Below are 24,878 nucleotides of genomic sequence, written 5' to 3'. Positions count from 1 at the left end.
TGATTTAACATCCATTACCATCCATAAGGATAATATTGATACTTTGTATGTATTTGACTTACATGTCAAAAGTCTTCTTAAATTCTATGATGCGTCCAATTAAGCATCTAAATGCTACGTAAGGATTAATAATTTGTCATGAATTTAGAAATAAAAGTTTCTTGATTGACATCTTTTCATTACAACTGTAGTCCACCTTCCAAAACCAGCAAAACTCTATAAATAGAAAAAACAACAGTGTCATTTTCTGAGATGGTATAATGTTTTATTGATAGTTGTCTGTCACAATAGTTTTTCTGTTTCTCATCTAGTATCCTGTATTCGTATTGGAGCCCGATTAAATTTGGATTCGCACCGAAAAGTTCGATTAAGTTTGGATTCGCACCGAAAAGTCCTACATTAGAGGGTAAAGTGCTCTCTAACAAAGGCAACTTCATACCCGAGGCTCGAATCCGGGTACTTTAGTTAAGGATGAAAGGTACTACTGCAATAATCATTAGTAAACAAATATTCTTTCCTTGTACTCCTCTTCTTCCATAGTATCACTTAAAGTTCTGCCTTTAGTTTCTGAAACACAGCACAAACAAACCACAAATTCCAATGCTCATTCCAAAAATACCATAAGAAAACCAACTATTTTTTCTCCCAAAAGCAACCAAAATTGGGCTAAAGCACCACCAAGAACTAATGCTTGTCTCACCATTGCCACTGCTGAATTCCTCACACAAGTTGGAAATAATTCCACTGTGTAAATCAATAGTACATTAAAAGATGTACATGCACTAAAAAAAGAAACCAATTCAGACCCCATTTGTAATTCTTTAAAAGAATCATCTTTAACTATTGCACAACCTATGCTACAAATTCCAATTAACATAGCAAATCCCAAAAGTGATTTTTTTCTTGTTAGTTTGCCAATAAGAAAGAATATTACCATTGAAGCTGGCAATTCTGATAGTGCATTGAGTGTGACAATAAAGCATAGATTAAATGTAAATTTCCAACTCCAAGTGGCATCACATAGTAAACCAATCCAACACCAAAACCAATAAGCATAACTGATATTAGTCTCCTGAAAGCCCAATTATTTTCTACCAATATCTAGATGTTGAGTAGAGACTGATTGTGGACTCTGAGGTCTGTATTAAAAAATTTAAAATGATATTTATATAAATCAGACATGCTTTATAAATAAATAACACGCAAAAACAAAAATGCGGAATAAATCAAGATATTTGGACTTTTTTATAACTCCGTGTATATGTATATATATACACACTTCTACGCTTTAGCAACTCATTTTATATTGGTGTAGTCTTACGAAATTGCATAGAATAGAAACCTACCAAAGCTTCTTTGAGGTGAAATATATAGATGAACACAAGAAGTTGTCGCGAGAATAAAGTTAGACACCTTAACTATACTAGTGACCAAATAGACACCTTTTCTCGGCTGAAGTGTGTCTCATGAGAAAAACATGAGAAAATAATACGAAATTAAATGGACATTAAGTGCAACATATATAAGTTATCTTTACTTTAAGAAAGCAAAAATATTGCAACCTCGTTTCTTTTCATTAAAGAAGAAAATAATACGAAATTAAACTAAAAAGGGAAACTCGATACAAGGCATCCCGCGTTCACGCAAGGTCTGAGGAACGGCCGCAACCCAAGGGACGTGAGGTAGACAATCTACTCTAATGCAAGCATTGGTGGCTGCTTCCACGGCTCGAATTCATGACCTATAGGCTATGCGGAGACAACTTTACCGTTATTCCAAGACTCCCCTTCAAACTATTTTGAATAAATGTATACCACATTAATGAGAAGCAATTAACTTACATTGTGTCCTTAATCTTCAAATTCAATAAAGGATCCAAAGAAGCTTAAAGTTATGCTACTTCTTGTTGTAATGCTTTTCAAAGTTAGGACAAATTCTTCTTTGTTTCCTCTAACTTAAAGCCATCTTGGTGATTCACGAACAAAGAAATGAACTAAAATTGAGTACAATATTGTAGGAAGAGAAATCCAAAGATATAAAACTCTCCAAGTTGAATATCTATTCACAAAAAGCTATAAGTGATAAAGAAAGAAATCCAAGAGTGAAACAAACAAAACCAATAATTCCAACTTGTCCACGCCATTGACTTCCCACTAATTCCGTTGACAAAACAAGTGCACAAGTTCCTATTGTAGCTATAATGACCCGACCGGTCATTTTGCTTTCTAGATCCCCATTCTCCTAATTAGGACTTCCCGTATGTGCTTTTACTGTTTTATGACTTGCGGGGATGGTTAGTTTATGATTGAAATGGTTCGGGTTGAAATCGGAATATTTAGTTCCTTAATAGTGGCCTAAGTGTAATGACTCGACCGGTCGTTTCGATAGTTATAGCCCCGTTTTCCCATTTCTGCTTCCTTTTATGCTTTTCAGCTATATTATGATATATCGGGTTAGTTGGTTCGAGCCCAGAGTGGTTTCGGAGTAGATTGAGACGCTTAGTCTCTAAAGTAGAAGCTTAAGTTGGAAAAGTTAACCGGATATTGACTTATGTGTAAACGATCTCGGGTTTGAATTCTGATGGTTCCATTAGCTTCGTTAGGTAATTTTGGACTTAGGAGCGCGTCCTGAATGTGATTTGGAGGTCCGTAGTGGAATTAGGCTTGAATTGGCAAAAGTTAGAAATTTGGCGATTCGATCGGCAGTGGAAAATTTGATATCAGGGTCGGAATGGATTTTTAGAAGTTGGAGTAGGTTCGTGGTGTCATTTGTGACGTGTGTGTAAAATTTAAGGTCATTCAGATATGGTTTGATTGGTTTCGGCATCAGTTGTCGAATTTTGAAGTTCAGAAGTTCCTAGGCTTGAATCCGAGGGTAATTTGGTATTTTGATGTTGTTTTGAGGTAGGCTGGGTCCGCAGGTGCGTAGGTGAGGTCGCATCTGTGAATCTGCAGATGCGAATAGATGCTCGCAGAAGCGGAAGTGAGGAGGTCAGGCAGTGGCCGTAGGTGCGAGGCCTTTTCCGCACCTGCATGGTCGCAGATGCGGATATGGAGCGCAGGTGCGAAGTCGGGAATTTTATTGATTTTCTGCAGGTGCGGAGGTTCTTGCGCTGATGCGGCACCGCAGGTGTGCATATTGGGCCGCAGATGCGAAAGACTTGGGTAGAAACTATAAATTGAACACTTCGCGAATTTTGGTTCATTTCCACCATTTTCAAGTCGGTTTTTGGAGCTTTTGGAGTGATTTTTGAAGGGGATTCAAGGGTATTCACTGAGGTAAGTTGCTTGAGCTCTATTATCATTAGCTATAGTGTTTTTCCGTTAATTTCTCGCATAATTAGTAGGATATTTGGAGTGAAATAAGGGGTTAGGGCTTGGGATTTTGGAGAGAGTAATTTGGGGATTTGAGGGACCAGATGAGGTCGGATCTTGATGAATTTAGTATGGGTAGACTTGGGAGTGAATGGGCTTTCGGGTTTTGTGACTTTTGTCGGATTTCGAGATGTGGGCCCGGGGGCCGAGTTTGAGTGAATTTTGGGTTTTGGCCTGTAAATTGGTATTTTTCTTATGGGATTTATTCCTTTAGCTCATATTGATCATATTTTATTGTTTGTGGCTAGATTCAAGTCATTTGGAGGCCGGTTCGAGAGGAAAGAACATTCCGGAGTAGGAGTTCTACACTGTTGAGGTAAGTAATAGTTTTAAATCTAGTTTTGAGAGTATGAAACCCGGAGTTTGGTATGATGTGACTGTTTGGAGGTGACACCCATACCAGGTGACGGGCGTGTGGGTGTATGCCGTGAGGGATTGAGACTTAGTCCGTCCCGAGAGACTGTGAAGTCTAATAGACTTTAATTGAGTTTATATGCATTCCTCTCTACTAGAACTTGACTGTTTTCATGTTAGAAATTATGCTTAGGCTATATTCTTGCTCATGGTGGTTATACCCAGTCATAGTGATCTTCAAACAAAGACAAGGGGGTCATAGGACTCCCGCAAAATTTAAGAGTGCAACTGGTAAAGTGAGACAATCCCACTGGGTAATTATGTATTATCCCATATTATATCTGTTAATCATTTTTGTAAAGTACTCTTCATTCGAATTACTTGTCGATTTTCATTTTTTTAAGAGTCAACGGGATCAATATTATACGAAAAATAATGTTTAAGAGGTTGAGAGACTATGTAAAGAAACTATTATTATAATCTTAGAGGTCGTTTGGTTTGAATACGGCTTATGCCGGGATAAGTTATGCTGTGATAAGTTATGTTCGGATTAGTTATGTTGGGATTAGTTATCCTGGTATTATTTTTTATCCACTGTTTGGTATGTTGTATTAAAAATGACAATTGCATAATTTCTAAGAAGGTATAAGTTATGAGGTATTGTTCTATGGCACGTGAGTTGTCCCGTGCGGATCCTTATGCTTGTACTATGGCACGTGAGTTGTCCGTGCGGATCCAAATATGATATTATAGCACGTGAGTTGTCCGTGCAGCACGTGAGTTATCCGTGCTTATAGCGCTTGGGCTGTAGGAGCCCCTCATGAGTCTGAACACCCCCAGTGAGCGCATGTACCTATTGAGAGTGTGTATTGAGGTCTTAGAGCCGAGAGTGTGAGCTGCTGAGATGGGTTGAGTGACTGCTGCCTTAAGAGGCTGTACTTGCTTTTATTTATTGTTTCACTTTGTTGTTGTTGTGAAATTTCTGGAAGATTCATATCTGTTTTACATGAGCGCGAACTGATTTGACTTATACCATAGGATTTGAAAGCATGGTCACTCTTTACTGAAAACTTTTAAAATGAACTGTACTGTATAGCTTGTCACTGCTTCTCAGTTCCTTATTTATTTCGGTTACTTGCTGAGTTGGTTGTACTCATGCTACACCCTGCATTTCATGTGTAGATTCAGGTGTGTTTGATCACGGAGGTCGTTGTGTTCGGGCGCGATCGAGTACAGGAGACTACGAGCTAGCTGCCGGCGTCCGCAGGACCTTGTCTCTCCTTCTATATTTCTTTCTGTCTTGTATTGATACTTAGACACTGATTGTACTAGTTTAGTTATCTAGATGCTCATGACTTAGTGACACCCCGATGTTGGGCTATTTCTTTTTCCGTACTTATGTTTTTTATTTAGGTTTTACCCCGTATTTATGAAAAACACCTAATATTTTAAGTGTCTTAATTAACTTATGTTAAATTTTGAAAGAGTTTTGGAAAGGTCGGCTTACCTAGTACCACGATAGGCGCCATCACGACGGGTTAGGTTTTGGGTCGTGAGAAGTTGTTATCAGAGCTCTAGATTACATAGGTCTCAGGAGTCATGAGCGAGTTAGTAGAGTCTTGCGGATCAGTATGGAAACATCTGTACTTATCTTCGAGAGGCTGTAGAACCCTTAGGAAAATTTCACATTCTTGGATTCTTGTCGTGCGAATCTGTTTATTTTGGTAAATAAACACATGTTGTTTCATTCTCTCACAGATGGTGAGGACTCGCGCTACCGGTCAGGAGGGCTAGCCACCAGTACCACCAGCCATGGCCGCGAGAGGCCGAGGCCATGGTAGAGGTTGTGGTAGGGGCAGAGGTGCAACTCGTACAGCAGCTGGGGCAGTACCTGCAGATCCACCAGTTGTCCCAGTTCAGGACCAGGTTCCAGTTTTTGATGCACCAGCTCACGCACCACCTGTGCCTATTGTGATTCCAGGTCTCCAGGAGGCCCTAGCTCAGATTCTAACAGCGTGTACCAGCCTTGCTTAGGCGGTCTCTATCTCGACGGCTGCAACCACTTCTCAGGCCGGGGGGGAGGGGGGACTCAGACTCCCGCTGCTCGCACACCCGAGCAAGTTGTTCAAGGATTCCAGACACCGGAGGCACTACCAGCCAACCGATTGTAGCTGCTCAGGATTATGTGGTTCCTGCTATGCCCGAGGATGATCAGCGTAGGTTGGAGAGGTTTGGGAGACTCCACCCTCCACCCTTCAGTGGCACAGAGAGAGAGGATGCCCAGGACTTCTTGGACAGGTGTTAGAGGATACTCCGTACTGCTGGTATTCTGGAGATTATGGAGTCTCATTCACTACTTTTCAGTTTTCCGGGGCTGCACTCAGATGGTGGGAGACTTACGAGAGGCGTAGGCCTATTGGGGCAGCAACCCTTACTTGGCAGCAGTTCTTCATGGTCTCTTTGGAGAAGTTTGTGCCTCAGTCCCGTAGAGAGGAGCTGCGCAAACAGTTTGAGGAGCTTCGCCAGGGTGATATGTCTGTGACATAGTATGATATGTGATTCTCGGAGTTGGCTTGTCATGCTATCTGGTTGGTTCCCACAGACAGGGAGAGGATCATGAGGTTTATAGATGGTCTCACTTTTCAGCTGCGGTTGCTTATGACCAGAGAGAGGGTGTCTAGTGCGACTTTTGACGAGGTTGTTAACATTGCTCGGTAGATTGAGATGGTTCACGGTCAGGAGAGGGTTGAGAGGGAGGCCAAGAGGCCTCGTGGTTAGGGTGGATTCAGTAGTGCTCCTTTTGGGGGTCAGTTCCAGCACGGTAGAGGTCGTCATTTCAGACAGGCTCAGACAGCTTGGCCATTTCACCGTGGTGCATCATCTGGCCATGAATCGCACAGTCATCAGCAGGGCCAGTCATCATTCAGTGCACTACCATCACAGAGTTCTCATCATGCCCCGCCTACTCAGGTATCCTCTGGTAGTTCTTTTGGGTATCAGGAGCAACAATTTCGTCAGAGGAGGGGTTGTTTTGAGTGTGGGGATTTTGGTCACATTATGAGAGATTGCCCTAGGTTATTGGGTGGGACTCCACAGCGGAGTACTCGGCCAATGGCACCAGTACCAGTTCCTTTACCACTCGCTCAGCCAACTAGGGGTGGAGCTCAGCCAGCTAGGGATGGAGCTCAGCCAGCTAGGGGCGGAGCCCAGTTAGCTAGGGGTCGCCCGAGAGGGGAAGGCAGATCAGGGGGTGGTCAAGCCCGTTTCTATGACCTCCCTGCCAGACCAGATGCTATAGCTTCAGATGCTATGATTACAGGTATTGTCTCAGTTTGTCACAGAGATGCCTCTGTATTGTTTGACCCTGGTTCCACTTATTCATATGTTTCCTCATATTTTGCCCATTTTCTGGATATGCCCCGTGAGTCTTTAGTTTTATTTGTTCATGTATATACTCCTGTGGGCGATACTATTGTTGTAGACCACGCATATCGATTACTTGTGGTGACTATTGGAGGTCTGGAGACTCAAGTGGACCTTTTGCTGCTCAGTATGGTTGACTTTGATGGGATATTAGGTATGGATTGGTTATTTCCATGTCATGTTGTTCTAGATTGTCACGCTAAGACCGTGACGTTAGCGATGCCGGGATTTCAGAGGGTTGAGTGGAGCGGTTCTATAGATTATGTACCTAGTAGGGTGATTTCATATTTGAAGGCTCAGCGTATGGTTGAGAATGGTTGCCTATCTTATTTGGCGTTTGTGAGAGATGTTAGTTCAAAGACTCCTACTATTGATTCTGTTCCGGTGGTACGTGATTTTTCAGATGTGTTTCCTGCAAATCTGCCAGGCATGCCGGCTGACAGGGATATTGACTTCGGTATTGATTTGGTGCCGTGAACTCAACCCTTTTCTATTCCACTGTATCATATGGCACCGGCGAAGTTGAAGGAGTTGAAGGAACAGCTTCAGGAACTCCTTGATAAGGGGTTTATTTGGCCTAGTGTGTCACCTTGGGGTGTGCCAGTTCTATTTGTAAAGAAGAATGATGGTTCCATGAGGATGTGCATTAATTACAGGCAGTTGAACAAGGTCACAGTCAAGAACAAGTATCCTTTGCCTCGTATTGATGATTTATTTCACCAGCTTCAGGGAGCGAGGGTGTTCTCCAAGATTGATTTGAGGTCTGCCTATCACCAGCTGAAGATTTGGGATACGGATATTCTTAAGGCAGCTTTCAGGACCTGTTATGGCCATTATGAGTTCTTGGTGATGTCCTTTGGGCTGACCATTGCCCCAGCAGCATTCATGCATTTGATGAACAATGTATTCCATCCCTACTTGGACTCATTCATTATTGTATTCATTGACAATATCCTGGTGTACTCTCGTAGCCTGGAGGAGCATGCTTAGCATTTGAGTATTGTATTATAAAGATTGAGGGAGGAGGAGCTTTATGCGAAGTTCTCCAAGTGTGATTTTTGGCTCGGTTCAGTAGCATTATTGGGGCACGTGGTGTCCAGTGAGGGTATTCAGGTAGATCCGAAAAAGATAGAGGCGGTGCAGAGTTAGCCTAGACTGTCCTCAGCCACGAAGATTAGGAGCTTTCTTGGTTTGGCAGGTTATTACTATCTCTTTGTGGAGGGATTTTCATCTATTGCATCGCCCTTGACCAAATTGACCCAAAAGGGTGCTCCATTCAGGTGGTCAGATGAGTGTGAGGAGAGCTTCCAGAAGCTCAAGACTGCCTTGACCACAGCTCCAGTGTTAGTTCTGCCATCAGCTTCAGGTTCTTACAACGTATATTATGATGCCTCGAGGGTAGGTATTGGTTGTGTTCTGATGCAGGAGGGTAGGGTGATTGCCTATGCCTCGCGCTAGTTGAAGACCAATGAGAAGAACTATCCTGTCCATGATCTTGAGTTAGCAAACATTGTTCACGCCTTAAAGATTTGGTATCATTATTTGTATGGGGTTCATTGTGAGATCTATACTGATCATCAGAGTTTGTAGTATCTGTTGAAGCAGAAGGATCTTAATTTGCGTCAGCGGATATGGTTGGAGCTTCTTAAGGAATATGATATCACTATTCTGTACCATCCGTGGAAGGCCAATATGGTGGCCGATGCTTTGACTCGCCGGGCGGAGAGTTTGGGGAGTTTAGCATATCTCCCAGCAGCAGAGAGACCCTTGGTATTGGATGTTCAGGCCTTAGCGGGCCAGCTTGTCAGATTGGATATTTCAGAGCCGAGTCACGTTTTGGCTTGTGTGGTCTCTAGGTCTTCTCTTTATGACCGTATCAGGGAGCGTCAATATGATGATCCCCACTTGCTCGTTTTTCATGACAGGGTTCGGAGAGGTGATGCTAGGGATGTGACTATTGATGATGATGGCGTGTTAAGGATGCGGGGCCGGATATGTGTTCCTAATGTAGATGGGCTTAGGGAGTTGATTTTTGGGAAGACCCACATCTCGCGGTATTCCATCCATCCGGGTGCCACGAAGATGTACCAGGATTTGAGGCAACACTATTGGTGGAGGTGGATGAAGAAGGATATAGTTGGGTTTGTGGCTCGGTGTCTCAACTATCAGCAGGTTAAGTATGAACATCAGAGACCAGGTGGCTTGCTTCAGAGGTTAGAGATCCCAGAGTGGAAGTGGGAGCGGATCACCATAGACTTTGTAGTTGGGCTCCTACGGACTTCGAGAAAGTTTGATGCTATTTGGGTTATTGTGGATTGGCTGACCAAGTATGCGCACTTCATTCCAGTTGGCACTACTTACTCTTCAGAGTGGTTAGCTGATATTTACATCCGAGAGCTTGTTCGCCTGCATGGTGTCCTAGTTTCCATCATTTCAGATAGGGGCACTCAGTTTACGTCGCAGTTTTGGAGGACCGTGCAGCGGGAGTTGTGTACTCAGGTTGCGTTGAGAATAACCTTTCACCCTCAGATGGACGGGCCGTTCAAGCGCACTATTCAGATATTGGAGGACATGTCGCGCGCTTGTGTCATTGACTTTGGGGGTCCATGGGATTAGTTTTTGCCACTCGCAGAGTTTGCATATAACAACAGTTACCAGTCGAGTATTTAGATGACTCCATACGAGGCTTTATATGGGAGGAGGTATAGATCTCTGGTAGGATGGTTTAAACCGGGTGAGTCTAGGCTCTTGGGTACAGACTTGGTCCAGGATGCATTAGATAATGTGAAATTGATTCAGGAGCGGCTTCGCACGGCGTAGTCTAGGTAGAAGAGCTACGCGGATAGGAAGGTCCGTGATGTGTTGTTTATAGTTGGGAGAAGGTTTTGCTAAAGGTATCACCCATGAAGGGAGTTATGAGGTTTGGGAAGAGGGGCAAGTTGAGCCTCCAGTTCATTGGGCCTTTTGAGGTACTTCAGAGGATAGGAGAGGTGGCTTATAAGCTTGCCTTGCCACCCAGCTTGTCGAGTGTGTATCCAGTGTTTCATGTTTCCATGCTCCGTAAGTATGTTGGCGATCCGTCCCATGTTTTAGACTCAGCATGGTTCAGTTGGAGGGTGATATGACATATGATGTGGAGCCGGTGGCCATTTTGGATCGGCTGGTTTGGAAGTTGAGGTCAAAGGACATAGCTTCGATGAAGGTGCAGTGGAGAGGTCAGCCTATGGGCTTAGGAGCGTTCAGAATGTGATTTGGAGGTCCGTAGTGGAATTAGGCTTAAATTGGCAAAAGTTGAAAATTTAGCGAATTCGGTCGGCAGTGGAAAATTTGATATCAGGGTCGGAATGGATTTTCAGAAGTTGGAGTAGGTTCGTGGTGTCATTTGTGACGTGTGTGTAATAATTTGAGGTGATTCAGACGTGGTTTGGTTGGTTTCGGCATCGGTTGTCTAATTTGGAAGTTTAGAAGTTCTTAGGCTTGAATCCGAGGGCAATTTGGTGTTTTGATGTTATTTTGAGTATTTCTAAGGTTCGATTAAGTTCGTATGTTGATATATGACTTGTTGGTATGTTTGGTTAAGGTCCCGAGGGGCTCAGGGTGATTCCGGGTGGTTAACGGATAGTTTGAAGTTGGAAAATGCAGCCGAAGCTGCTGCTACTGATATTTCTGCACCTGTGGAGGGGGGAGCCGCAGGTGCGAGGTCGCATCTGTGAGTCCGCATAAGCGGATAGATGCCCGCAGAATTAGAAGTGAGGAGGTCAGGCAGTGGCCGCTGGTGCAAGGTCTTTTCCGCACCTGCGTGGTCGCAGATGCGAATATGGAGCGCAGGTTGAGAAGTCGGGGGTTTTATTGATTTTTTGTAGGTGCGGAGGTTCTTGCGCAGATGCGGCACCGCAGGTGCGCATATTGGGCCGCACGTGCGAAAGACCTGGGCAGAAACTATAAATTGAACGCGAATTTTGATTCATTTCCACCATTTTCAAGTCGGTTTTTGGAGCTTTTGAAGTGATCTTTGAAAGGGATTCAAGGATATTCACTAAGGTAAGTTGCTTGAGTTCTATTATCATTAGCTATAGCGTTTTCCCATTAATTTCTCGCCTAATTAGTAGGATATTTGGAGTGAAATAAGGGGTTAGGGCTTGGGATTTTGGAGAGAGTAATTTGGGGATTTGAGGGACCAAATGAGGTCGGATCTTGATGAATTTAGTATGGGTAGACTAGGGAGTGAATGGGCTTTTGGGTTTTGTGACTTTTGTCGGATTTCGAAACGTGTGTCGTGGGTGAGTTTGAGTGAATTTCGGGTTTTGGTCTGTAAATTGGTATTTTCCTTGTGGGATTTATTCCTTTAGCTCAAATTGATCGGATTTTATTGCTTGGGGCTAGATTCCGGTCATTTGGAGGCCGGTTCGAGAGGAAAAAGCATTCCGGAGTAAGAGTTCTACACTATTGAGGTAAGTAACAGTTTTAAATCTGGTTTTTCAGGTATGAAACCCGGAGTTTGGTATGATGTGACTGTTTGGAGGTGGCACCCATACCAGGTGACGGGCGTGTGGGTGTACGCCGTGAGGGATTGAGACTTGGTCCGCCCCGGGAGACTGTGAAGTCTAATAGCCTTTAATTGGGTTTATATGCCTTCCTCTCCACTAGAACTTGACTGTTTTCATGTTTGAAATCATGCTTAGGCTATATTCCTGCTCATGGTGGTTATACCCAGTCATAGTGATTCCTGTACATGTTTACCTCAGTCTCTGTTATTTGTTTTCCATGATGATATACTGTAACACTTTAATTTGGGCTGCTTTCCCTTTCTCTTTTGAGAGCTGTGAGACTAGAGAGGTTCATGATTGAGTAAGGCCGAAGGCCTGGTTGTGAGGTATTGTTCTATGGCACGTGAGTTGTCCGTGCAGATCCTTATGTTTGTACTATGGCACATGAGTTGTCCGTGCAACACATGAGTTGTCCGTGCGGATCCAGATATGATATTATAGCACGTGAGTTATCCGTGCAGCACGTGAGTTGTCCGTGCTTATAGCGCTTGGGCTGTAGGAGCCCCTCATGAGTCTGAACACCTCCAGTGAGCGCATGTACCTATTGAGAGTGTGTATTGAGGGATGAGAGCCGAGAGTAAGTGTTGTTGAGATGGGTTGAGTGACTGTTACCTTGAGAGGCTGTGCTTGCTTTTATTTATTATGTCACTTAGTTGTTATTTGTTGTTGTTGTGAAATATCTGGAAGATTCATATCTGTTTTACATGAGCGCGAACTGATTTGACTTATACCACAGGATTTGAAAGCATATTCACTCTTTACTGAAAACTTTTAAAATGAACTGTATTGTATAGCTCGTCACTGCTTCTCAGTTCCTTATTTATTTCTGTTACTTGCAGAGTTGGTTGTACTCATGCTACACCCTGTACTTCATGTGCAGATCCAGGTGTGTTTGATCACGGAGGTCATTGAGTTCGGGCGCGATCGAGTACCGGAGACTACGAGGTAGCTGTCGGTGTCCGCAGGACCTTATCTCACCTTTTATATTTCTTTCTATCTTGTATTGATACTTAGACACTGGTTGTTTTAGTTTAGTTATCTAGATGCTCATGACTTAGTGACACCCCGATGTCGGGCTATTTGTTTTTCCGCACTTATGTTTTTATTTGGGTTTTACCCCGTATTTATGAAAAACTTCGGATATTTTAAATATCTTAATTCACTTCTGTTAAATTTTGAAAGAGTTTTGGAAAGGTCGGCTTGCCTAGTACCATGATAGGCGCTATCACGACGGGTTAGGTTTTGCGTCGTGACACTAAGGTGGCCAAGTTTGACTTGAGTTAGCATTTTGTGCAAACGACCTCGGAACCGGGATTTGAAGGTTCCAATAGGTGTGTATGATGATTTTGGACTTGGGAGCGTGTTCAGATGTTGATTTGGAGGTCCGTAGGACGTTTCGGCTTGAATTGACGAAAGTTAGAAAGTTGAAGGTTTGGAAGGTTTAGAAGTTTGACCGAGAGTTGACTTTATTAATATCGGGATCATATTTTGATTCCAAAAGTTTGAATAGGTCCGTTATGCCATTTATTACTTCTACACAAAATTTGGCGTCATTCCGAGTTGATTTGATAGGAATCGGACGCGCGGACGTGTTTATAGAAGTTCTTGAGTTTTAAAATTGAATTTATGCGTTTTTGCATCCGATTCATGATTCTAGAGGTTGTTTTTGTTTTTTGATCACGCGAGCGAGCTCGTGTTATGTTTTAGACTGGTTTGTGAGATTGGACAGGGTCTCGAGGGCGTTTCGGATGTGTTTGGGTTGTGTCGCGCTCTTATTTGATGTTTCAACGTCATCTTCTTGGGTATAAAGGATACCATATTGAGAAAATGACCTTTGATTTGTGATCTGATTGAACCATTAGATGCGTATCGTAATTATGGAGTCATAGCAACAAGAATCATCAAATTCTGATGTCGTATGAAAGAGTTTGTAACGACGGTCATTTTGAGAATTTGAACTTCGCTCGGTAGTTTGTGGGCATGAGTAGCTCCGTATGATATATTATGACTTATACGAATCGTCGGTTTTGGTTTTCAGGTTATTTAGAATTGATTTGGATGAATGAATTTCATGGTTTAAGCTTTAAGTTGGAAGAGCTGACCAAGTTTGTCTTTTGGTGAATTTGACCCCGGAATGGAGTTTTGATGGTTCCGTTAGGTCCGGAGAATGATTTTGGACTCGGGCGTATGCCCGAATTTATATTTGGATTTTTCTAGAAGGATTCAACACTAATTGGCAAAAATTAAAATTTGAAGGTTTGAAAAAGTTCATAAGTTTGACTGGAAGTTGACTTTGATGATATTGGGTTTGGACTGTGGTTCCGGGAATTGGAATAACTTCGTTATGTCATTTGGGACTTGTGTGCAAAATTTGAGTTCATTCCGAGCAGATTTGATATGTTTCGGCGTGAGTTTTGGAAGTTGAAAGTTCAAATTTCATTTAGGTTTGATTTGAGGTGCAATTCATCGTTTAGATATTGTTAGGTGTGATTTGAGGACTCGATTAGGTCAGTGTTATGTTAGGTGGCTTATTGGTATATTCGGACGAGGTCTTGAGTGGCTCGGGTGAGTTTCGGATGACGTTCAGATCAATTGAAGCCTTGTTGAAGCTGCTGGAAATTTTCTGGTTGCTGGTGCAACCGCTTATGCAGAAGCTTGGTCGCAGAAGTGACTCTGCAGAAGCGAGCAGCCCATCGCAGAAGCGGAAAGGGCTACGATTGGAAGCATCACATATGCGAAGTTTTTAGCCGTATATGCATTAACACAGAAGCGATGGATGGGGCGAAGAAGCAGACGTCTGCGCGGATGCGCGTTTGTTATCGTACCTGCGATGTCGCAGGAGAGGATGAGTTTCCGCATGTGCGAAGAGCCATTTCTCCAGTTGATTTCGCAAAAATGGGCTTCAGGTCACAGAAGCGGGCTTCAGGTCGCATAAGTGACACCGTAGAAGCGGCTAAATTGTTCCGAGAAGCGAACACGCCTGGGCAGAACTATATATTGAGATTTTGGGGTCTTTTATCATATTTTGAGATGTGGGATTCAAAGTGAGACGATTGTTTAAGCAAATTTCACCACAAGGATTGGGGTAAGTGTTCTACACTCAGTTTTGATTATATTTCGTGATTTTATCTTCATTTTTGGTAATTGGATTATGAGTTTTAAAGAGATATTTGGGGACTTTAGCCTAAAGCTTTATAGAGTGAGTTTTTGAGTTTTGAATGTCGATTCGTAGTCGGATTTGAGTGAAACCAGTATGGTTGGACTCGTAATTGAATGAGTTATCGGATTTTGTAAGTTTCATCGAGTTCCCAGGAGCAAGCTCGGGTTGGACTTTTGGGTTGATTTTGGAATTTTGATTAAAGATTCGACCTTTATCAATTGGGTTTTTTTCCTTTGGCATAATTTGATGTATTTGAGTTGCTTTTGGCTAGTTTCAAGCCATTTGAAGGTCGGTATGAACGGGGTGGCATTTTTGGAGCATCGCTTGGCTTGCCCGGTATAGGATTTAGCTTGTTCGATATAAGTAACACTTCTAAACTTGGTGCTAAGAGTATGAAACCCCGAATTACGTGTTATGTGTTTGGTGTTGAGGTGACACACATGCTAGGTGACGGGCGTATAGGTGTGCACCATGTGAATTGTGACTTCGCTATTTCTGTGGTACTGTGTAGATTCCTGATTTTATCTGTAACCACAAAATCTCTATGTACTAGAGCTATTGAACTGTGATCCATGTTAGAAACCATGTCTAGGATACATGCTTATTCTGTTGGGACCCACTGAGGTCGTTTCTGCTGTTGAGTTATTTTGTTTGCAATTTCATACTCAGTCAAGTTCATTCATTTCATATCATATCTCAGTCTCTGTTGCTATATATTGACACATCATATCATCATTTGGGCTAGTTTTATGATATTGTGAGCCTGAGAGACTGGAGAGATTAATGACTAAGTGAGGCCGAGTGCCTGATTGTGAGTTAATTGATACTATGGCACGTGAGTTGTCTGTGCAACACGTAAGTTGTCTGTGCGGATTATAGCGCTTGGGCTGAATGAGCCCCTGCAGAGTCTGTACACACCCCAGCGAGCATAGTTGATTATATTGAGGGATGGATTTTCCCTGGGCATGGATCTTGCCCGAAGCATTTATATTTGGGGATGGATCTTCCCCGGGCTAGATTGGCCTAATACAGTACTGGGTGACTGACTGTCAATTAACATATATATATTTGGGATGGATCTTCCATGTGCTGAAATGGCCATATACAGTACTGAGTGACTAAGCGTGTCAAGTGATTGGTCATGATGAGTGAAAAGTGTGAGACAGTGAGATTGAGTACTCCTAGAGTGTGAGTACATGAGTTTATCACTGAGACACATTGTATTTGGCATGCATACTTGAGATACATGCATAAAGATGCATTTCTTTCTGCCACTCCGGTTTTGGTGTCATTCATGATTTCACCTGCATATTGACATGTAGTAATATAGATGTATTTTCCTCATGACATTTGATAATAAAACATCTTATCTGTTGTTGAAAAGGTTTTGGAAAAAATCACAGTTTTCAAACTTACTCATATATTTGGTGATTTCGGTAAAAGATTTGGGTTTTCACTGATACACTTGAAAAACAAGCCTATTTTTCTAAAATTGTGATTGGGCTGAACATTTTATCTCTGAGCTACTTCTTTTATTACTTCCATTATGTTGTTATGAACTATTGTTGGCTATTGGTGTTGGACCCCGACCTGTGTTCCATCTCGTCACTACTTTCAACCTAAGGTTAGGTTTGTTACTTATTAAGTACATGAGGTCAGTTGTACTCATACTACACTTCTGCACCTTGCGTGCAGATGTTGGATGTTGATGTTGTTGTGCACGATGGGAGCTGGATTTGAAGATGTATATGCATTCCAGTTACTGCTTCCTCTTGTTCATGGTAGTCGTAGACTTATAAAAATCTATTTATGTATGTTCGGACAGATGGTGTATTTATTTCATACTAGCTTTGTAAACTCTAAATCTTTGAAGCTCATGATTTGTACTACCAGTCTTTGGGAATTCTTGTATAACAATTCAGTTGTATTATCATTTCTTTTCTTAATAAATCTTATTAAATTGGATAGTTGCTAATTGGCTTACCTGACGGACTGGGTTAGGTGTCATCACGACTAGGTGGATTTTGGGTCATGATAGAGTTATGCCTATTTCCGTATTGGGAAAGATTGATGGTGCTGCTGGTGCTCAGGTATCGCAATTGCGAACATTTGTTCTCATTTTTGCTTTGGTTCGCAATTGCAAATATTTGTACGCAATTGCGAGGCTTGTTGGTTCGCAATTGCGAACATTTGTCTGCAATTGTGAAGCCTGTATATTTTTGCCTTGGTTCGCAATTGCGAATACTTTTCCGCAATTGCGAAGTTTATAGATTTTTCCTTGGTTCACAATTGCGGACACTTGTCCGCAATTGCGAGGGTTTGCAAATGTGAACCCTGTGTCGCAGATGCGACATCTGCACCTGGTAAAAGGGCAGGGAGACGGGATTTTGGAGACATTCTCTCATTTTTGGAACCCTAGCCTCGGTGGGGGCGATATTGAAGAGGGATTTTTATCTACAATCTTTGGGTAAGTGATTTTGTTCAATTTTCAACTATTTTTACATGATTATACATGGGATTTAACATCAAAATTAGGAGAATCAAAGTGAAATTTTAAGAAACTTTAGCTATGATTTGAGAAACGAGAATTTGAGTGTTGAGAGTCGATTTGAACTCAGACTTTTAAACAAAATGCATGTATGAACTCGTGAGGTTATGGGTAACACTTATTTACAAAATATTTCGGAATCCGGGCACGTGAGCGAATTTTAGAATCTTCTAATTTGGGTTGGGTAATTACTCTAATAACTAAATTATGAACTTTTTAGTATATATGGATTAAATTATGCAATATTTGATTCGTTTTGGATTGTTCTGCATCGATTTGGAGCTTTTAGAGCGGATTAGTGGACTGGAAGTGAGCTTGAAAATGAGGTAAGTCTCTTTCCTAACATTATAAGAGGGAACTCACCCCCTTAGGTGTATCTTGTTGTGTATTACTTGTGTGGGGAGCTACGTACGCACTAGGTGACGAGAGTCCGTGCGTAGCTATATTCCATGAGGTGTTCGGGTAGACTTAGATCCACATCATGCTTTTAATTGTACTATTGTGTTTATTATGCATATTAATTATCTTGATTAGAGATGAGACTAGGGATTTTAAAGTTGTACTTGTCGACTTAGCCTTCTTATTTTGGAAAATGGAGGAATACTTAATAACTATAAAAAAAAACCATGTCCTTTCGCGTCGCAAGTACTTCCGCGAGCGAGGTAAGCTTCTCTACTCTAATGGGATCGGGCCGTTCGCCTCGACAATATAGTAATACCACTCTTATTGGATCGCGCTATTCACCTCGGCTGTATGGTAACACCACTCTTATGGGATTAGGCCGTTCGCCTCGACAGTATGATGGTAATACTACTCTTATGGGATCGGTCCGTTCGTCTCGGCAGTACTGAGCACCACTATTCTTATGGGATCGGGTCGTTCGCCTCGGCAACTTCGTGCTAAATAATCGAAACGGGTTCCAGTTTGGATATAAGTGAGTTAGGGTCTTCAAGGCTAGTTATGAGATATTAGTGATATGTTACGAATTCCTGTCATCTTTATTGTTGTTGTTTTTATTTGTCTCATCGATACTTGTTGCATGTTCACCATGTATTCTCTATGTACTTTCATTATTATTATTGACCTCTAATAAGTGTCAAGTCGACCCCTCATCTTTACTTCTTCGAGGTTAGACTAGATACTTACTGGGTACGCATTGTTCTTCATAATCACGCTACACTTCTGCACTGATGTGCAGGTACTGAGACAGGTTCCAACAGTGGTTAGACGGACGTATAGTCGGTCATTTCAGACACTTAGGGGAGAGCTGCTTGCCTTGTTACGATCCGCAACACTGTAGTCTCCTTCCATCTTATTTACTATTCTTGTTTATTACTTTTAGACATTAGTTTTAGTAGTTTTGTATATTCCTTAGATTGCTCATGTACTTGTGACACCAGGTTTTGGGGACTTGTAGCACTTATGTACTATTGTACTTGTCATTTTGATCATCGCAAACTATGTACTTATTACGTTGATATTTTATTTTAAAAGACTTGTCACAGTTGCATGAAATTCAGTGTAGTTAAAAATATGTCAAAAAGGGATAAATAAATAGAGCTTCGCTTATGAGCTTGCCTAACGGCAGCGTTAGGCGCAGTCTCAACCTAGTACAGAATTGGGTCGTGACAGTAGCTCGCACAGTCTCAACCTAATACAGAATTGGGTCGTGACAGTAGCTCGCACAGTCTCAACCTAATACAGAATTGGATCGTGACAGTAACTCGTCCAAAACCAGTTAAAAACCTTAAAAATGAATACATCCAAATATTTGTAGAAATTGATGTTATGGCTCCGGTAATAGACATAATAAAATATGATAAAACCAACATGTTTTTTCGACCAAGTTTTGTGTCAGCTAAGGTGGAAAGAAGGAAACCTCCGATAAGACAACCTATGAAAAATGAAGATGTCGGAAGGCTAGTGAGAATTAAACTCGCACCTATTAATGACCATTCGGAAACAACCGACGTGTCAGTAAAGACAATACTTAATGTTTATTGATAGAGATACGAGAATGGATTGTAAGAATTGTGCCCATCCAAATTCTCCTATGCACCTTTCAATTGTTTCATCAAGTGTTAGTTGCATTTTTTGGCTTTAGTAATGGTTCTGATTGGTCACTGATTCTTTTGTAATTCGCAAAAATTTCGACTTGATATGCTATGCAATAATATAAAAGAGTGTTTGTGGGGAAAAAGTTTATATATGCAAAAACGATAGGGCAGGACAAAAAACGCTAGCCTGGTGCACAAGGCATTCAGTATGTATACGGTCGAAATAGATTTCGGCCTTCGTATTATTGATCGAGTTTGAAACATAATCGATTAAAGTAAGACTTCGAAATGGGTTCCGAAGATGGTACAAACAAGCTTCGAGTCCGAGGCGCCGATCAATATCGAGCTCGATATTATAATCAAGCTCGAACCCAAGTCGAACTATGATGCAAAGTAAAGTTGTCAAGCTTATGATCCAGGGACCGACCAACATTGACCCCGTATCGATTCAAGGGTCCGAGTTAGAATCGAGCTCAAGTCAAGATCGAGAGCTCGAGTCAAGGCCGAAAACTCGAGTCAATATCGGGCTTATAGACAAGAGCCGTTGCAATCCCACTAGAGGAGAGAATCTTGGCAGGAATTGTGGAAAAGCTGATTTATCATGGGTCTCCCACTACGTATTTTTAATTATATCTAAAGTAAGATCCCTCTACTATAAAGGGGATGATTATCATTTCTGTAGGGGCAAGTGTTTGCTAACATTGTAATTCAAGCATCATATTCTCCTATAATGAAGAGTTGTTCTTTCAAGCTTCTTAATCTGATTCCACTTGTTTGGTCCAAAATTACATCTTATTTACAACATTGTCTATTTTGTATTCTTTGCAATCTATACTTGATATTTCTATTTATCCTAACGATTTATATTAAGCTACACCACATATCCTTAGAACTACGTACAAATTCAACTCTATCCGTTTTTCGGGTAAACACAGTATTCACGCAGGGTCCAGGGAAAAATCGCATCCCAAGGGTTGTGATGTAGACAACCTAGCCTAATGCAAGCATTAGTGTTTGGTTTTACGGCTCGAACCCATAACCTATAGGTCACATGGAGATTACTTTAATATTGCCTAGACACGAAAAGGACCTAGTTGTATTTATTTTTTAACTAGTTCCTTGGCACGTGCTTTACACATGAATGCTGATTTATATAGTACATAATTTTTTAAATAATATCAACTATTATTAAAATAAAAGTTTGAGTATAGAATTACTCATGAAATAATAAAGTACAAGTTTGTATGAAAGATCAATACGGATCATCATATGGTAAAATTTATGTCGAGATCAAGATGATTGGATCTCGTCTAAGCCTATGAATTAGATGAATAATCAAAGTTTAATTAGATTATGTGATTAATTTTATCTATTTTGATTTTGAGAGGTACAAACATGTAAAGAAGAGGATAAAACCATCAAAAACATATCCTTTAATCTTTTTCTCCAATTTCAACATTTCCTGTTCGAGTTATTTTTAGCGCAAAGAAGACCTACCGTTCCAGAAGAGTTATTAAATCGAAGAGCACGTATAGAAGCCTTTCTTCTGTTTCCTACCCTCTATAAAATGTCATACATTTGGAAGAATGGATAGAGTCACATCGTAGTAAATAGTACGCTGTAATAGTTTAGTAAATAATACATTTGTTTCATAATGTAGTTTAGCTTGCCTTCGAAACTTGAGTGTTATAAATGACACTCGTTCTAATAGCACTGTAACAACAGTTGAATATATATATTAGTTTCTTTGTTGATCAAACAAAAAATAGACTAACATCGACAATTAAAACAAATGTTGTTAGCCCAAACGTAATAAATATCTTTTACTTCAACAAACAAAGTTAACTTCCTTAATGTAACATATCCGAACCCTCCCCCCCCCCCCCCCCAAGTAAAAAAACTATATAAACAAACTATACCGACACTATATTCAATATTATATACGAAAGAGGTTAATAGCCTAGTTGACCAATTTTCTCCAATCCTAAAAGCACTTTTTTTCTTTTCAAAAATAGTATTTTTTTTCAAAGTTCAAGTGTTTGGTTAAACTTTTGAAAGAAAAAAAAAGTGTTGAGAAGCAAAAACAGTTTTGGAAAAGTAAAAAAAAATAGATTTTTTCTAAAAGCACTTTTTAAAAAAGTACATACTTAAAAGCAGTTTTTAAAAACTTGGCCAAACACTAATTACTGCTTAGAAGTATTTTTCAAAATAATTAGCCAAACACAAACTGTTTCTCACCAAAAGTACTTTTGAAAAAAAATCCTTCTCAAAATAAGCTGATTTTTGTAGGGTTTGATCAAAGGCACACTGGGACTCGAAAGAGACAACATATGAAAGGCAGAAGCCATTTTACGCATTATCCATGATTAGTGAATTTTTTAGCTAGACTCGATAGTCAACGATGTTCTTATTGAAATTATCACTCGATGTATTGTTATGGCTATATTTATAATATATAAAAAGACAACTTTAGACATTCCCCACCTATTTCGTTAATGTATAGCGTAAAATATGTTATATTAAATGATCGCATGAGAAAGTGACACGTGGAGTCGAAGATAGAGGATAGCTGAAACCGAAGGCAAGGATCTCGTCTGTTAACAGAGAGAATGATACTTATAAAGATGAAATAAATGCATGCCATTCGGTAGCATTTAATGAAGAATATTCTACAGCATTTAGTACACTGCCTGTTACAAAGGAATATGGCATTCATGCCTGCCGTTACACATTCTTCGATGGCCTTCATAATTGACATTAAAGAGGGGCTTGATCCTAGGACCTTGTTCCCTGAGTGCAGCTATAAATAATGAGCTTTATTATCATTGTAAAGGACATGAATCTTCTAGCAAACATACGCCACACTCTATTCAAATCTTAATGTAATTTTATCTTCTTGTTCTTTGATATCATTGATGTTGTGCCCGGAAGCCTTGCTTTCGGAATTACTATTTCTGCAATTTTATCTCAGCCTCAAGGCTAAGTATTATATTTTTATCTAATTCATCTATTATTTTAGGATCAAATTAATTCTATTGTCCATAAATCACGTACAAATTCAACTGTACCATTTTACGGGAAAATATTTTGGCGCCCGCCGTGGGCCTTAGACAATTGTGTAATTCAGTTGGTCCTTGCCTCTTTTACTAACATGTTTGATTACTTTGCTCTTAGAAAAGAATCATAGAAAATGGCAGATAATAGTGTTAACAATACTCACAACCTTGAGGCCCAAGAAAATCACCCTTAGCATGAAGATTCAATCAGCGATACCCGCAGTGAGGGGCACGAGGCCACACCGGTCCACGGAAGGCGATACCCGTGACATGTTCGAGAAACGACTCCTGATGATGCTGAAGAGGAGCACGTCATCGAAGTGGTAAGGGTTCTGCAGAAGCAACAAGAGGTCATTCTAGGCCATCTCACACGGCAAGATAAGGTAATGACAGAACTGAAGCAATCGTTATCGAGTTCTTCCAATTACACGAATGGGCGAGGTCCAGTTCCTCCTGGTGCTCCCGCAAATCAAACAATACAGAGGATTGACAACAATACCCCAAAGGGCGAGGTAGGCTTCGATGGGGCCGGGGGAAGCAGATCCGGTCTTAACAACGAGAGTGATCCCTTCAAAAATGAACTCATACGATTTATGAGGGAAGTGAACGCCTGCATGGATCAAATCTCGGGTGCACCACCGGTGCTAAAAGGGCCGGACTCAAAGAAGTATACTCAATTGTTGTACAAACCAAGCACAACACCAGAATTGATCCCGAAGCAGTTTAAAATGCTGGACAAGCCAAAATAAGATGGGACTTCTGATCCTCAGGAGCATATCACCAACTATACAAAGGCTGTGAAGGGGAAAACGATTTAGCCCCCCACGAGATTGAATTAGTGTTACGGAAGAAATTCGGAGAGACTCTCATGAAGGGAGCCTTGACGTGGTATTCACGTTTGCCCGAGTATTCCATAGATTCCTTTGAGATGCTCGCGGATTCTTTCATTAAGGCCCGGGCCAGGGCCATAAAGTTACAAGCCTGAATAGCCAATATTTTCAGAATTGCACAAGGAGGGTCCGAGTTGTTACGGGAATTTGTAACCCGGTTCCAGAAGTAAAGGATGCTGCTACCGGCCGTCCTATATAAATGGGCGGCTGAAGCATTCACCAAAGGTATGAATGGGGTTTCGATGCTTCCCGAAAAATGAAAGAAAGCTTGTTCGAGTTCTAAGCGACAACATAGGTGGATGTTCACAACCGGTACAAGTCAAAGATAAGGATTGAGGATGATCAGATCGGTTTTCCGATATCGGGAGAAGAACAAAGAGAAATCAAAAGATGATTCAACACAAATCGACTGTCTTCAAGGAGCTGGTTTTTGCCATATGAATGGACCAAAGGACGCGGCAGAGGTTTCCGGTCGATGGATAGGTTCGTTACCGATAGAAGAATTAATTGCGGCCGGAGAAATAGGTCGTTACAGGACAAGGAAACATCATGTTCTCGATAATCTTTCTACCCCAAACTATTAGAATATTACTTCAACGTCAGCGTTGTGGAGTTGGTATCGGCTATGAGGAACATTAAATAAGTAATGTTCCCGAAGCCAATGAGATTCGATCCCAGTTAGAGGGACCCTAATTTATGGTGCGAATACTAGGGGACAAACGGTCACCGGATTGGGGACTGCCAGTATCAACGCGAAGAGGTTGTGATGTTGCTAAAAAATGTCCATCTCAGGGAATTCTTAAGTCACCGGACTAAAATTAATTACCATCACAATCGTGAAAATGTGGAGCCTTCAAATGCAGGAGAAGATCCCCCCCCCCCCCCGCCTGACGATCAACATGATTTTTGGGGGGAACGAGATTAAGAGGGTTACCTTCTCGGCGGCGAAAAAGACAAAGGTATTAATAACCCACCGCAAGAGACTCCGGGAAGTCGCTGAAGATGACATCACCTTCACAGAGGAAGGCGCAGATGGATTGTTGCTACCGCACAATGACGCATTGGTAATTTCTCAAGTGTTTTAATTTTAAAATCAAACGTGTTTTGGTGAATACAGGGAGTTCGGCCAATATTATACAATGGAGGGTATTGGAGCAAGCCAAACTTACCAGAAGCATCATGCCAGAGATAAAACTCCTCGCCGGATTCAACCTAGCAAGTGTGACAACCAAGGGAGAGATCATGCTGCCCACGAATGACGAAGCGGTGATAAAGACGACCCTTTTCGAGGTAGTGGATAATGATATGGGCTAAAACATTATCCACAACGAAAGAGCTTGAGCAAATCGCATTGTTCGACAAGTTCTTTGAGAGGATATTACACGTGGTGACATGACTGCATCCCGAACTAAGGTCTGGATTTATTGAATTTCTTAAATCTAACGTCGATTGTTTTACATGGTCGCATG

At 41.3% G+C, this 24,878-nt stretch overlaps 1 pseudogene; it reads right to left on the bottom strand.

Annotated features, from left to right (window-relative positions):
* Positions 1 to 496: 496 nt before the first annotated feature.
* Positions 497 to 24,653, bottom strand: LOC142175807 (organic cation/carnitine transporter 3-like; annotated as a pseudogene).
* Between the last annotated feature and the right edge of the window lie 225 nt (positions 24,654 to 24,878).

Source organism: Nicotiana tabacum, chromosome 22 (assembly GCF_000715075.1).
Source record: "Nicotiana tabacum cultivar K326 chromosome 22, ASM71507v2, whole genome shotgun sequence".
NCBI lineage: Eukaryota > Viridiplantae > Streptophyta > Magnoliopsida > Solanales > Solanaceae > Nicotiana > Nicotiana tabacum.
This window is presented reverse-complemented; position numbering and strand designations above follow the sequence as displayed.